The sequence below is a fragment of the Rhea americana genome, unplaced genomic scaffold (assembly GCF_003343005.1).
Source record: "Rhea americana isolate MKP2758 unplaced genomic scaffold, rheAme1 scaffold_124, whole genome shotgun sequence".
Taxonomy (NCBI): Eukaryota; Metazoa; Chordata; class Aves; order Rheiformes; family Rheidae; genus Rhea; species Rhea americana.
In genome coordinates this window covers 1,055,834-1,072,421 of record NW_028185306.1, presented here as the reverse complement: position 1 = coordinate 1,072,421, position 16,588 = coordinate 1,055,834, and the positions used below count along the sequence as shown (strand labels likewise).

Here is a 16,588-nt window from a genome sequence, read left to right as displayed (position 1 = left end):
CTGTCTTTGCCCAAGAGACCCTTTCGCATCACAGCTTTTACCTTATTCTCCAACAATGCTCATACTTGTTTTCCTAATTGATACTTGTTTACACTAACAATTTCTGCTGTGTGTGAAATATAGCTTATTTTACATACAAAAGTAAGTAGCATTTCTCCATTCACCACTCTAAATTCATTATCTTAATGCTACAGCTTACTCCACATTTCTATATACATGAAACAGAACTCCTGACTTTCTTAGTCAGAAACAGTTGTGGCCACTGTAGGTGTGCCAACGGTTCAGCAAGGAGCACAGCCTGCCACTGCACGTTATCACGTGTAATAGGACAGAAGAGTTTACATTTCAGATATCTTTCCGAAACATACCATAATTGGCTTATCAGCTATATTCAACCAAGAGCAAAATTGGCTCAAGCTTATTTTAGCTAGATATGCATACCTATCTACATATGTACATATATAGATAGATTTCTGTATCTTTTTTCACATCATGTGCAACACTGCAATGCGTTACCCTTTTCCAGTGGCAGGACACACCATGTTGCCTCAGCCTGCAATACGTAGGAGATACAATACTCACTACCACTTAAACCACAAAAATCTTTATACACCATCTCTGCAAACAACCTCAGTGCACTTCAGTTTCCACAGAAGTAGGTATTGCTAAAGCTTTTTTACCTGGGGGGRAAAAAAAAAGAAAGAAAAGAAAACAAAAAGAAAAAGAAAAACACTAATAGCACCATGGGAGCTTCAAGAAAGGCAGGCAAATTATGATCACATTTACCATCTAATTTGCTCTCTGAGGCTTGTTCAAACAGTGCAAACATTGTGCTCCTCTTCTTCATTTGTTCTGACAAGCAGGATGACAACTAATCACCATCAAGAGCTTTCCTGCTCTCCAGGCCTCCGTCTTCTGTTTATCCAATTTGATGCCTTCCAACCAAGGCAACTGTTAGCCTTCCCTGCCACCCCAACTGAGAAGGCCAGGTCTCCAAGGCCAGATTTCAACAAAAAGTCTTCTAGGGCGTGAGTCTATGGTGATAAACAGGAATAAAACAAGCCCTTTCTGTTGTTTGGCGTGTGGTAGCACAGGTAGTGGTTTCTGTACTGGGTGACAAAAACACGCCAGGGAGGCAAAAAAGAAGGCTGGAGACTGACATAGAAAAAGGAGCTTGCGAGTAAAGGAGAGGTAACCTCTACCCTCTTCCTTCATTTCCCTGTAAGACGGATCTCTGATCTATCTAAAACATTCCTGTTCATGTTAAGTCATCCTAAAATGCTTGTGCAATATTAAAAAACGAAAAAGAAAAAGAGCATTGAGAAAAGCTAACCTCAAGGCTGTCTGTGCACTGATAGATCTTCCCTCCAGAACTACCACACTGATTGGCCTTGATAAGGCTCAGCGACACAATCAAGTTATCTTGGCTTAACAAGTTAAGCCAGTGCCATTGTCCACATGTTCCCTCACCAGAGCTTCCGCAAGACAATACAAATCGAAATGAAAAAAGACTAAGCTATGTAAGCTCCCACGCCTGTTGGGCTAAAACAGTGCACGCACACTGCATGCTCTTTCTTTAGAAGACGCATAAGCCATAAGGATTTGCAGATGAGCCACTAGTTACAAACCAAAAAGGGAAAATGRTGTTGAGAACTTGATATTTAATAATTAAAAAGTATGTACACATGTAAGAGTAAGAACTCACTACAATTCAACCTTCTAAGAGAGGCCATCTCAAAATCAGCCAATGTCCTAAGGAACTTTTAYGGCATAACTAACCACCAAAATTTTCATTGTTTTATCTATCAGATATTGTTTTATTTCACATAGCAGAAAGGAAATAAYRACAACAGGCAGCTGGGTACTCCAGATTCATCAATTTTAACAGGTTTTGATATTTACATTAACCAAATCAATACCAAAAATCTTTCCTTTTCTTTTATARTCATTTGGAAAATGCAGCTAGGCTTAACTGGCAGAACGCACACAGTCCCTTAAATTACTTCTGTCCATTTTTCTGCAAATRGTAGCCCATAGTCTCAGCCAATTTCACCAGTGYCACTAACCAACATTGTGTTGGATTTAGCTATAAAAAATACTTTAAGTTAGGGAAACATTTGGCTCAAACTCTATGTGACTTTTTGAAAGGTTATTAGCTGTCTTCCTGGATCTTGTTACTTACGCACATGATTACACATTCTGAATACATTTCAAGTCAGGTGATGGTTCATGAGAAACTGCAAAAACCTCTGCTACTAGAAGCCTTCTACGTTTTACAAACACTCTCCAAGTATTTTCTTCATAGTTTCAGGATTTTTTTTTCTTCTAGATGTTCATTCTTTCTTTAATGCTGACTCAGAAAAAGAAATAGAAATAATCACCCTCAACTATGACAATTGMAAATAACTGTAAAGTCTTATACTTGGCAAAGGGATAAAATAGGTGATGTATATAACCTGTACCACTTCTTATGAAAGCTCACTTGTAACTTCAAGACTGTAAAGGCTTCAGTGAAAGGAGACAAAATGAAATCCTTTGGCAAGAGATTGGTGTGTTCTAGGAGAAGACGGGGGGGGGGGGAAGCAGCTACCCTTTCTCCTGCTGCTTCCAATAGGACTTGCAATTTCCTTTTCTTGAAAGAGATTTAAGAGATTGGAACACCAAGGCTGTTGTCTCTCCTGCATGCTACACAAGGGTCTTCAGTTGGTTCTCTATTAGAATGATTAATATCTTCATGGCAGTGTGCAGTCCCCCCCRTATCAGTCTCCAATTCATGTATCATACTAGTCTATGAGCCAAAAAGGTGGATTTTACTGATTCAATGATAGATCTGGTAGCCTACAGTGTTTTAGGTTATATCAGTCTATTCTCATGTTGCTATAAAATCTTCACAAGTGTCTATGCCTGAAGACGTTCAGCAGCAGAGTTGAACTACCTTCTCCAAATGCCTTATGCATTACTGCTATAGGCTGTGATACTGAAATGGTCCGTATCAAATTCACAGATGTCTTTTCCTTATTCCCACCACTACTGTTTTCTATTTGGCTCATTTGTGTTTTTAATTTGGAAAGATCAAATAAGCTACTACCCTCAAAGTAGCAGGACGCTGCAGAGCTGTGAAAGATGAGCTAATGGATTTATTTATTTTTTTTATCTTGTCTGCTTCATGGCATTAACTTGGAGGATCTTAAATTCTGAGCTTTTAGATCAGAGGTGGACATTTGCAGAAAGAAGCCGAAGTCCAAAGTAACTTTCTTTAGCCATTAGTGTCCRGTGCAACTTCAGTGATGTCAATAGGAATGAAGAGGGAGGTAAATCAGCATGTGTTTTTGGCAGCCTTCCCTTTTCTGCCAATTAGAACAATCAGACTCTAAATTTCACATTAAGCTAAAAGAAATTAGCAGCATTATCTTGGTCAAATGTTAAAGTAAATAGCACTTGAAGTGTTAATCATAATTGTAGTTTTTCAAGTTATCCATACCACATTCCTATTGGCTCACTTTCCTCATGCCTCCTACCGYGAACATATTTGATGAGCAGCATTAAGCCTGCCTGGTCTATGCCAAAGGAGAAAGACGAGTCTTAGCTGTTAAAGCAGCAGGCTGCCAAAACAGCTGGACTCGCCCCCTTCCTGAGCAGCCTTCTGCTGCTCATCTGAGAGATCTGGGTAGAGAGGAGTAGAGTAGGTGGGAGAGAGTAGCTACACGTCATGTGAAGATAACAACTAGTTTCAAACATCCTTCTCTAAGTTCGGGCGAGAAGGGGGCAGGGTGTGGAGAAACAAAATGTAGGTGAAGGCTCCCAAGGAAGGAAACACATCTGAACCTTCTGCTGTTTCCTAAACAGATTAGAGGGAGTATGTTTTAAAAGGCGCTATATCAGCAAAGAGGCTCTTTAATAAGGACCCTGAGGGCACTCCTGACGGCAGGGCAGGCTGCGCTTTCAGAACACCACTGCAGTTAATTTCTAACTACGGCCACTACTTAAGGGAACACAGGCTGCAAGATTTTTTCAAGGCCAAGTTATTTAATGCTTGATGAAAATGACTGGATAGGTGAAATTCAATTTCAAATGTCAGCAATGTATTTTGAAATATGATTATTTCATTTTAAAATCTTTGAGAGAGATTTTTCTTCTCTCTCACCTTTGTTGGCCTGTGTGTAGAGGATACCACCAAACAGCTGATCTTTCCACACCTTCTAGCTCTGTGGGTACTTCTCTGAACCCTGTTCAGTCTCAGCGCTGGTCTCTTCAGCAAACACCCTTCTGTGCAACGTGAGATGTGTACGCAACTCCCTTYGGCAAGAAGCGGAAAGCCAGAGACATCATGACAGCACATGAGAAAGGAAGTGTCACAGACCAGCCACCAAACACTGAGAGCGTTTGTATAACATAAATGAAACTCTGTGTCCACTGAAGTCAAAGGAAATTTTGCTACCAACATTGACAGGACTTGAATTTTCTCTAAAATGTTGTCAAATAAGCAAAGTCAACCAACTTCAAAAAGCATCATTGTTATCTTTCACCTGCAATAATCTTAGGTGGTACATGTAATCATTTTAGATCACAATTTCAAGTAGAAGCATTTTCAAAGTTGCGTTCCTTCCAGGGACAGGCGAGAAAAGAATTTTTTTGTTATGAAACAAGAGCAGTTTGCATTTGAATTTTGCATGAAAACCTGTATTTCCAACACACACTAGAACAAATCATCTTGCAGTTCAGTATGTTAACAGGAATTAAACAATCCACACCCTAGCCGTGATTTACACATCATGAATAAGGGCATATAAGACTATGCTAAAGTGAAAGGAAACATATGGTAAGAGGACTAGGAAACGCAAGTATTTTACCTTGTCTTACTATCTATCACCAGCTAGTTTTCAGAGGAACCACTAGCTATACAAATACAAAGCAAAGTGCAAATACTAATCAGTCTTATCTTTCCCTGCACTCTACATGCCTGAGTTAACTATTTAAACAAACATTAATAAGTGAACTAAAGCAAAATGCTATCTTTTTTTCTGGCCTCCCAAAATTCCACACAAACATCTCACATAGCGGGCCAGTCACAAGAAGTTGCATCAAATAAAATAAGAAGGATTTACTTCCTGTTTGGCTCTTTGCACATCCTGTCTCTAAAACAAAAATAACATCATCAAGCTTTACTGTAGAGAGGAAAAAAAATACATACATTCCTGTTTTTAACGTAGCCACTACTGCAGTCCACCACTGAGCCACACAGATTCTCCGAGCAGTGCAACGACAGCACGTCAAACCGAAGCGTTCGGGCTACTGCAGTACCTGCCCTGCTCCCATGTACACGGCTGCATACACGCACTGGTCCACGACATTGTGCATCAGCTTCACTAACCAAAGTGCATTCAGCACAGCATCATCCTTCTATTTCAGTTAAAGAAAACAACTAAATGTATATTGCACAAAAAGATAAAGCCCTCTCCATAGTGCATTCTTTCAGAGTTCACTAAGAAAGGTATTGCATTAAGTGGCAGTAGCTAGGCAGTATTTATCGCACTCATAAAGGATTATGATTTTGCCTTATTCTCTATATAAGTGATGTTCTTAAAATACCGTTTTTAAAATAGCACATTTTCTTCTCATCGTACTGTTTCTTTAATATATTAACTTTCCCACATCCCATGCTTTCATGGTTTGGCAATTTTCTAGTTCATTTTAAATCATTTTTTGACAAAACAATACCAACAGTACAGTACGTGTCCCAGCTGAATTTTACAATTTACGTTTCTTTTTGAAACACCTTCTTACTGAATAGCTTTAGTAACTAATAATTTTAAAGCCAGAAGAATCACACTAAACATTAAATTCATGGCGAGGGGGAGGTTAGTGATACTGAATCTTCATAGAGTATTTTCTTTGTAACATCTTCCTTCAGAATACTGTTACGCAGTGTTTCACCATCTGAACGCCCTTGTATACGYGTTCCTAGTTATTCTTTTGATGCTTTCACACACACATGCCATTGCTGTTAGTTTTCTCCATTTCATTTTCAATTACAAGCAACATAAAAAAAATACAAGGGRAAGTAATCACTAAGAAACAGAATTTATTCTTTTTACTTAGTAGACAAGATGCAACAACTAAGAGCAGAACCCTGGTGAAGACATACAAACTCTGCTTATGCACATCACATTTATCAACAGAGTAAGGCGAACCACTAACAGCACAGTTCCCAATCTGCGATTCATCAGCCACAACACGATAACTTCATCGCGGCTGGACCTTCTTCTCCTAGTGAGAATGCAACGAGAGTTCATCGTCTCTAAGAGTTTATGTAAAGCTGGGGAGGCAGAGTTGCAGACCCCCCGTTCCACCACGCTGCTCTGCTCCTAGCAACGGCCCTCCCACTGCAGACAACCCTTCCCAGCTGAGAGGGGAGCAGTTTTGGTCTCCTTCAGTACAAAGGAAAGCATTTCAAGGTTAAAACTGCCTTTACATCAGCTGTAGAGGCAGCAACTTCCACTTGAGAAAAAAYAGCTGATGGTTCGGGGCAGAAACTTCCAAAGCAGTTCCATGAAGATACAAATTGGTCTATGTTTCAAGAAGAAAAACTGTGTTTGAAAATCAAGCTGTGGTGAACATTTTAACTAAGGTGCTTTAATTCCAGTGTGGACAAAAAAAATTTAACCTCCATACTGCTACAGTATTTAATATTAAATGCATCTTCTCTACATCTCATATGAGATTTTTTTCCTTTAAATGTAAGCTAAGTATTTTTTCTTAACTAAACCTATTGAAGAGTGAGGTTAGTCCCAGAAGGCCTAGAAAAGGGCACCACAAAAAGTCTCCTAAAAATGACTACAAGAAAACAGACCTAAGTCTTGAAAGGACAAGGGAGTTGTGTTTTTTGTTTGGGTTTTTTTTTTTTTTTTTCTTAAAGTTTGCCTCATTCTCTCTTGACAGTCTTCTGGTGAATAGAAATAACTACTACAGAGTTTTGTTATTTCATTATCATTTATAACATATTTTGCTTACAGGAACCACACAAATATAACGTACGCATATATATATTTTGTAAGTGATGTACATGTCACAGAGTCTTAGGTTAATATATTTCTTGAGCAGGAATATTTGTACCTTTTCCCTAATGCTCATTGTCCAAAGACAATTATACTATCTTCATTTTGGTAAATGCCCTAGTAAAAGTTTGGTTAATATTTCTATTTATTCCAAAAAGGAGGAAAGGCCTGGCTACAGAAAAGCAAAAATGTTTGCTGTTTCTGTCATCATTTGAAGGAATCACCCTGAAAGAGAGAAAACTCAAGAACTAAAACTAACCCTATAAGGAGCCTGCTTTAGTGGAGTTCATTGTAGAACTGACTGCCTTTGCACCTGGATATATAAATGCTAATTACCAGGGTCATCACAGGTTTGTGTGATATTTTAGGTTGTCTTTCTACATTTCTATTAACCTGGAAAATAAAAACATTCTTTYTAATTTACTCTCCTAATAGTCTAGCTTTCTTAGAACTATATCAGAGAGCTGCCTAGACTTATTCTCTTCAACAGTGTCCTCTCTCAATCATTAAAAGTTACATGTAACAGCTACTACAGCTATTTATATGTACATTTGCCATTGCAGGAATGAGCTTTTGTCCTTCCACATGTAAAGACTATGAGGTATGATTTCTAAAGCATTAATATCTTCTTTAGAAACTCCCCATCCTTGTTTTCCTAATCATTAATGTAAGCAGATTCAGAGCAGTGACTCACACTGGCAACTCTGATACATCCCTTTTTCCTTGCTAGTTATTAGTGATGGATGTCTCAATGCAAACCACTCACCTTACTGGGCCAAGAAAGCTTTGGTCAGTCAAGCACCAGTGCAAAGCCTCTCATTTCATGTCATTTTACTTCAGGCTGGTGATGGAAATCAGTATCAGAAAAACTGTGATTAGGGCAGAGGAGAGATCCTTTGAGAAAAAACAAGCTGAAAACCATCTCTGAAATAATTTATATTAAATCTTTGGGATTTTTAACTGAAACAACTAAAACAAATGTCTAGTTTTACAATTGCGAATTTAGTTCAGGTCTAAGTTTTCATAGCTGATTGCTCTATAAATTGAGGAATTTTGTTTAACAAGATAGCAGCAGCACAAGCTCAGTACTCCCAAACCATTTTAATGCTTTTTTCTGAGACCAATGGAAGAGCTGTGTACTAGTTTACAAGTAGTGATGTTGATATCAACCAAAGTCACACCAGGACAGTACACAATAATGTTGAGCGTGCTTGGACCTAGATCCAGGTATCCTTCATGTCCATGCTCAGCCAGGGAATTCTGGCCTTAAGGTCTACAGAATCGGTCACAGGCGGGAGGATCCATGTAAAAGCAAAGACCTCTGGGAGAAGTTAAGCCAGCAAAACGACTTCTGCTGCCACTGCAGAGGTCTACCATTAGGGAAGAGAAAATTTAATGGAAATTTTCCCTTGCACTCCAAAATCCCCCCTAGACTATTGAGACAATGACACTAGGCTTACAGGCTCAGGAGCTCTCATTATTTTATTACAAAAAGTGGAGATTTTGTGAGTGTGTCAACTAATGTACTCTCAATGCGCACTTTGTCATACAAGAGTGAGAAGAAGCTAAATAGAACAGCAATTTAAAAGAAAGACCAAGTACGAAATTTAACCAACTTTTACATCCCAAAGTGGTAAATAACAACAGAAGATTGTTTAAAGAATGAAATTCTGTATCTGGAGGACAAAGGTGCCAGCAAAAGAGAAAGGCAATCAGTTGCTTTAGATAACAACACTTTCTGAAGCGGAGGAACACATATCATCTCTCAATAAATTCAGTTGAAGGAGGCTATGAAATTATTCCAGAATTTGAAAGAATGCTGTGCTCTATATTCATGTGATAAAAGAACACGAGTCACATACTTGTTCAAACAGAGACCAGAAAGAAATATATCTGGATTTAGGATAGACCTTTCATTAAAGAGGCAACCATGCAATTTAGTGGACCTTATTAGAGGCAATAACTGGCAAGAAATGGCCAAAGMAAGGATGGATACTTATGGGAGTCAGTCTTCCAGCATTAAAAAGAATCCAGAATATTACAAGAAATATTACAGGAAGCACACACCAGAAGAGTATACAGATTTCAAGTTGGAACCTAACAAAAACAGTTCTTGGAAATGTACATGCTTTGGCAACTATCATGTTGAGATACACAAGTTAGCATACAGGAAAAAATGCAATAATTGCCTCATTTAGCAGAAATCAGCAAGCACTCAGAGAACATATAAGGTAGGAACAAAGAAATTACAGTACTGCCACTAGCACAGAAGAATTATTCAAAGAAACAACAAACACATTTGTAAGAGAAGTAGTAGTTTTGGGTGTGTGTGTGTGTGTGTGTTTTTTTTTTTTTTTTTTTTTTTTTAATTTTCTTTTTCTTCAACCAGACAACTTGATGATACAGAAGATTAAAAGATTTGTAGTTCAGTAATAGCATTTTGAGCAGGGGCAGAGTAAGAAGATAGAGAGCATGGCCAGAAAATTCTCTGCAAGAATCACAGTTCTCTAAAGCTAAAGCTAAGCAAACTCTGCAGAGTGGAAGCAGAATCTCCAGGTAAGAAGTTAAAGGCTGATTTCATGGTGAGGCTATCACCAACCTGCTCTACCAGACAAACAGAAGATATAATGATGCTCTGGAATGAGCTTTGGAATGAGGAACATACGCAAAAAAATTTGTATCTGAACTAGCTGCTGGATGTAGTCCTGTGCAAAGAGTTTCTAATAAAAATTTTCAGTGAGCCAATCAGGTTTTCACCTCTTTGTTAAGATTTGCATCATAAATCCTTTATATTTTCTACAGATGTGTGAGTAAGAGTAGCATTATGCTCTTACAACAGTATGATTTAAACAAATAAATAACCTGAGCATGATTAAAGCCAAAAATATACCTGTCAAACAAATTTTAAAAATATTTTGGTATTGATAGGAAGCCAACATTGTTTGAAACGGGTCATAAGCTACTTATTTCCACTTCTAAAAATGCTCAGCAAACTTTCCTCCCTCCCTAGGTAGAGAGATTTTTGTTTTTCAGCAAGCTAAGGAAGATCTGTAAACTGAAGTCAAAGCTGGAAAAGCTTCAGCAGTTGTATACGCTCTCTAGAACACTGGACAAACATAATTGCTCAAGCTTTTGTCCAGAATGAAACAGACTTACTGGAGTATCCACTCYCCAGGTTACCAAGGGGGGAATTTTCAGTGAAACATGGGACTTTGTTTAAATATACAAGCATTACTAAGGTACTTCAAAAAGTGCACCTAAACATATATGAAAACTATGCAGGTGATGAAAAAAAATCTCAGATATGCACCAGAAATATTCTGAACTAGCCTCAAATGAAAAGCTAAAATCRGAATCTTCAGAGTTGTAACATACGCCAAAAAACACAATGAATAAGTCAACACTGGCAGTACAAAATATTGACACTGCAGTTCTAAGTAGGATAGAATTGTTTGCATTGCCAGGAAAAAGAAATAGACTTCTTTAGATTAATATTCTCATTTTGCTGAGACAGCAGTTCCTAATAAGACAACACCTTAGCTAGTGATGGTGTATATGCAGTATTTGTGGCACAGCTGACAGTAATATCTTATAAAGGACAATTTAGCAAGCAAAAGTATAAATTGTTCTTATTAAAGGAGTGACTTAAGTGTTTTATCCTCAGTCTAATGTATTTAATGGAAAATAATTATGCATATATTTAAAAAGATGCATAGTCAGATTCCAATCCATGTTATAGCACAGCATCATCATTACTTGTTTTATCAATGTGGGTATGCTAATGGTAATTCTTAAAGTGCTGCCAGAAAGCACATATAGAGAGAAATAAATAACATATGTATGATAATATTTGGGCTTCCTTCCCATTGCCACTTCATATAGTGTTATCTGTGTGTTTGCCGTGGGGAACAGGTGCAAGCTTTAAACATTGCAAGCAATCATCCTGGGATAGTCCAACACTATTACACAGGAGGAATAGGCCTTTATTCAAATTAGGCTTTATTCAAAATCCAGAAACRAAGATGATAAGAGACATCAAATTTACCTTTTTGCCTAAGAGARCTGCAGGCAGGTAATCATAACACAATATGTGACAACCAAACAGAACACAATCCAGCCAAAGCAAGTGGGCTTTCTGCCTTTAACATTGGATTCAACTTTTCTAAGTCCAGGTGACAGCATAAAACATCTCAAAATGTAACCAAATTTTAGTAGTAAAACTCACTATTAGGCTGGTTATATATATAATTTGAAATTGCAGAACACTAACACTTTCTTTAGCATTACTGTTATGGAATCTCGGCATGAAGATGGCATTTGTACACTAAATGGCAAAGTTTCCAAATCCCACACAGAAGAACCAGAGACAGCACTATACAGCTCCTCCTCTTCAGAAATAAACTGTCCACAGATATTTTTTGCAGGAAAAGTGTATTTTTTCCTAAGAAAATGAGTGGTCACTGACCATCTCATTTCCCAGATGGTCCTATGCCCTCCTCAGCCATGGCCAAGGATGTGGCATTGGCCTCTATTTTCTCCCTAACACACTAATTCAGAAATGAAATGCAGAGTTTATTACTTGTGAGCCTGGCAGCTGAACAGCAATATGCAAGATCTACTCTGTGAACAGTATGTACTGTAGACAGAATTGTTAGAATGAAGAAAGACTAAACATGAAGCCAAGACTCCTGGTGAGATCTATCAGATGCTTATTAGCACAAGMGATTTTGAAAGCTACACGACAGAAGGGATAAAAAAAACAGAAAACAATCCAACATAGTGTACAGGCAAGGAGGAGACACAGAAATATCAGTGCTATTTGTGAATATAAGCTAAACATTTTTAAATACAGTTCTGCAGAAAAACTGATGTAAAAAGATGACAAAAGTACTGACCTACTTCACAGCTCTATGTTCTGACTACCTCACATTAGCTTGAAAGCTAACAGTTCACCTTCATCCTCATTCATTCAAAATCATCATCCTGCTTTCTACTGAAGGTCTCCCTTTCTCCTCATCTGCCAAGAAACCTGCAAGGAAGTGATTAATGTAATGCAATGTGGAAAAGCCATTGAATGAAATGGTGTCACGACATTCCAAGTATGGTGGAAACTTCTTCCAAGAATCTCTGTATCAGCTCAGCTTTGATGTTTACACTAGGCTTGGAGCTCTATCCCCCCAGTTAGCAAACTTCTGTGCATATCTACTGAAGAGGAAAGAAAGAGAAAAGGAAAGAAAGAAAGAAAGAAAGAAAGAAAGAAAGAAAGAAAGAGTCTTTGCCTCAGGATAAATGAAAAAGGATTTCAATTATGTCTGTTCTTGACAATGTCAAGTATGATAGGAACTTGCTGAAGACCAAGTTCCCAGCAAAACACAAGGGGAGAGAGAGCTTTGAGCATAACTATAATTTTGTTAGGATGTTAATTAAAATCCATATTGATCCACAGAGGAAAGTATACAATAGAAAATTAGTATATACTAAGTCTGCTGCTGGAAAGTCACTCACAAGAATACTCAAACTCCACAGGAAACACAGTGGTATCACTGACACAATAAAGGGCCTTAAAATGAAGTAAGGTATATAGCCATCACGGTGCTATGCTCATTTGAAAGACAAGGTGGGGAACTAGGATTGATTCTATTCTAGCTCAATGGCATAAAGCRGGGAGTAGATAAAAATGGGACATGAACTACATGTTTATAAAGACATTAAAGGAGAAACGACTTAAGCAAAATCTTTTAAGGGTATATTCAATGCAAGTAATATACCAACAACTTCATATAAAGCCTCTGGCTCACAATTGTCAGAATCAGACACAAATATTCGTCCTTTGCCCTTTTTTAATCATATATTACTGTAAACATTGAAGTATTTCAATTAGGTAATATAATCTATTTTAATCTCTGCTGAAGGTTATATTTTGCAATATTTTTTTCTCTTTTAACATACACAAAAACAGTATTTAAATGAAAAGCTGAAAATTTTCTGTGGGTCAGTAGGGATGCAGACTTCTTCACGAATGTAAAGGTTTTTCTCAGCTTTTTAACTAGCTAAACTTCAAATAACTAGCAGTTAACCCTACATACAAAGCATAGAATTTTTATCATTTGATTTTCTTTGAATAGCTAGAAAAGACAGAAGGTTTTAGAGTAATTTTGTTAGGGGATGTTCTTAAATAACCATGACTACATATGGTAAATAATCAAGACGTATGGTAGAAACTGCAAGGTCCAAATTGTTAATCCAACAAATGGACAACCAGAAAACGCAGCATGTATTTACAGTGTTGATTAGAGCAAGAGAATTGAGAACATCCTAAAACACATGGAGCCCAACAATGCAATATACCCAACCAATATTTATTGCTACCTCTGTAGAAGCAATTTCCATTTTGATGTGTTCTCTCACACATGATGTTCTGAAACAGTTAAGTAACATGAAAAATACAGGTTCAAGATTATATCTGTCACAGATGAAAATACACCATTTATGCAGCGTTACATAATAAACCCACTGGTTTATGGACCCAAGGACCTCTTGGGAATGCCACAAATCTACATATTGTCATAAGGCAATAGAATTTTACATTTGCAAATTTGAATTGTGTAAAAAAATCCCACAGTAATAACCAAAACAATCAAAATACAATTATTGGTTTGATAGGACTAAGGATATTTAATAATATAATTTGGTTCTGGTAAAGATTATTGGTAGTTCACAAAATTTGTCCGGAAATCCGYCTATTTCAGATGAAGTTTTATAAAGAAACAAAGCAGTCTGTTAAAACCACCTAATTCCAGGGGTTGCCTGCTAACACTGAGGGCACATCTGCATTTCTTCTGTACTTAAAAAACTGCAGCAAGGGAAGAGACTGCTGACAACAACTTGCACTCTTATTTTAGAAACCAAGAATGAATTGACTTTACCAAACCATTTATCTGGCCAGCATGTCTCACCTTTAGAATTTAGTAACTTCTAAAATTCTACTACGCTAATATAAGCAAACTTACTAACACGGAATTCTGCCAAATAAAATATCAATTTTGTGGAGATGATCAATGCTAAACATGAAGCTCCATAAACTTATGGAACTCAACAAATTTAGGAAAAAGATTATATGACATAGTGTCACCAATGACTGGACTGATGATCTTGGAGGTCACTTTGACTCTCGTTTTCCCATTCTATTATGTATCAATTAGATATCAGATTTTACTAGTAGCTTAATGTGATTTTGGGCATGAATATTTAGAGCAGAAACATAAATACATCCTCCCACTATATCATTCAGCCTATTTCATGATTATTACAGCTCATGTTTAATTCCTGCACACTGTGATAGCCATCTCTCTCTTATGCATTAACTTAATAACACAATTAGCCCATGAAAGAATAGTAATTAGTGAATCTTATGCTCAAAAGTTTAATGAGAGTTGTCTTAGTCTAAAGTATCAGAGAATGCAAATAATATATAATCCTTGCATATTTTAGTGGCAAGCATAATGCATCTTTTGCCACATATGAAAAAGAACATGCAGGAATATTGCTACAAAAACCCTTATATAACCTAAGATAAGCATGCCAGTATTTGTAAATAAATCTGTAAACATATAAAATAAACACAAACATACACATATGCATTGGTATCCACATCTATATACTATCACCCCCATAATTTAAGCACAATATATATAATAAATACAGTATATGTAAAATGTAGGCAAACCCCCTATACTTTAAGAATAATCTGCACTTTTTATAACCTTTTACATGATCTTGATTTAACCTACATAGCTTCCCTATAGAGCTGGAAAGTTTAGACTTATTTTTAAGGCACGGAAGCTGTGGCAAACAAAAAATTACAAAGAAACACAAAATCCCTGACTTCCTCAATTCTAATATTAAATTCTAACCCCTTGAATAGATATCCAGACTTATTTTGGGCTATTATCTTACATTCTTGACCACCTTTTCCATGGAAATCTCCCCTCCTTGACAAAAAAAACCCAACATATTCAGTCTGAGAAAGTCACCTGTGTTTTTTTTAATAGCCTTGCCTCACAAAGAACAGGTCTCATAATAGATGAGATACGCAAATAGAAAATCATTCAACTTCTGAGAAAGGTGACTAAATCCACTAGCCCAGTGTCAATTTTTAATTCCTAGGTTTGTTTTTCAAATTTTTCTAAAAGGCCATTCATGAAATATTAGAGATGCCTATCTTGTATTAACATTATGTCCTCTGACATCCACTCAGTGAAAGATAAAAAGATGGCATTAAGTTTTAACAGTGAAGTGAAATGTTGCATGGTACAAGGTGACCCAGTCTCATTTAACAGAGTACCAAAATATAATCAAATAAAACCTATGATCTTTACACCGGCAAAACAGTGCAGCAAGAGGACAAATACAATTTTTAAACTGAAAAGACCAATTGAAATGAATCATGTATATTTGTAACATATAACCGAGCCCTCTGCAACTACCCAACCCTTGTAAGGGCATCTATGTTGAAAGCAAATTCGGGTACAGGGGAATTCAGAGATGAAATYTCACCCTGTCACTACACCTAACCTGAAACAAATATCCCAAACTCGATCAAGCTGATTAATCACAGTAAAAATAGACTGCGCTCTTCATCTTAGGCTCAGTATCTACTAGCTGATAATTCATGGTTCACAGGGAACACACTGTCTAACTGCATTAACCCACAGTTGGGGAAAAAAAGAAAACTCATACCAGTCTGATGATGTGTGTGTAATTCAATTCCACCAAGATAAACTGCCTTGGGTTAAGATCACCAAAAGCAAACTTTAAGAGCCACAGATTTAGCAGAACAGATCTAGGCTTAATTGCCGCGATTCTCTTTACCCTGCTCTTTTTCGGCCGGTGCTACGATTTTCGCACGCCTTTCCCGAGAGCTACTGACGAAGGCAGCAGGCGGCGAGGAGGCGCCCGGGCCGCGCTCCCGAGCCCGCGCTGCGGCCCTGCCGGCCCGCTCGGCGAGCGCGGCCTCCCCTGCGCTCTGCTCGCAGCGCCTCCCCGGCCCTCAGCGGCTCACCTCATCTATCCGCTGCCACACAACCTGCGGCTCGGCCTGCCGAAACGGAGAAACTTCTACTGGGCTCGAACGATGTAATTTGGGGCTGAAACTAAGTGAAGCTTGATGGTTTGGATAGAGCGCTAGGTGAAATTCTGTGAAACAAATCCTGAAAAAAACCAAAACACAACTATGAATTCATGCCTGTATTTTGCACAGAACCACTCCTTTCCAAATAACCGCTAAACATTTTAAACTAATCACGGTCGGCCTGCAAAAGTGCAATCAAAATTAAATGAAACACTTCAAATTTTGTTTTAATATACTTTGGGCAAAGGACAGAATAGGACAGCAAACATCCCACAGAGTTTGTTCTTTACTTGCTTATTTACCGTCCACAGACTTATTCCCTCACGGCCCAGCTCTCCTTTAGAGCATACCCTTATTTTAGCACCAGGACAAATGTTGAATGGAGTAGGCTAGGTACCTTCTC

General features: G+C 37.7%; 1 protein-coding gene across 3 annotated transcripts in view; it reads right to left on the bottom strand.

The window, feature by feature from the left end:
- The window catches only part of FIGN (fidgetin, microtubule severing factor), a 101,008-nt gene that overhangs the window by 48,897 nt on the left and 35,523 nt on the right, over positions 1-16,588 (bottom strand). The window contains exon 2 of one of the 3 annotated variants that reach the window (XM_085325863.1): positions 16,117-16,264. The exons of the other annotated variants lie outside the window; for them this stretch is intronic. The gene's annotated coding sequence lies outside the window, so the exon portion shown is untranslated. The remainder of the gene's footprint in view (positions 1-16,116; positions 16,265-16,588) is intronic. 3 annotated transcript variants of the gene reach the window in all.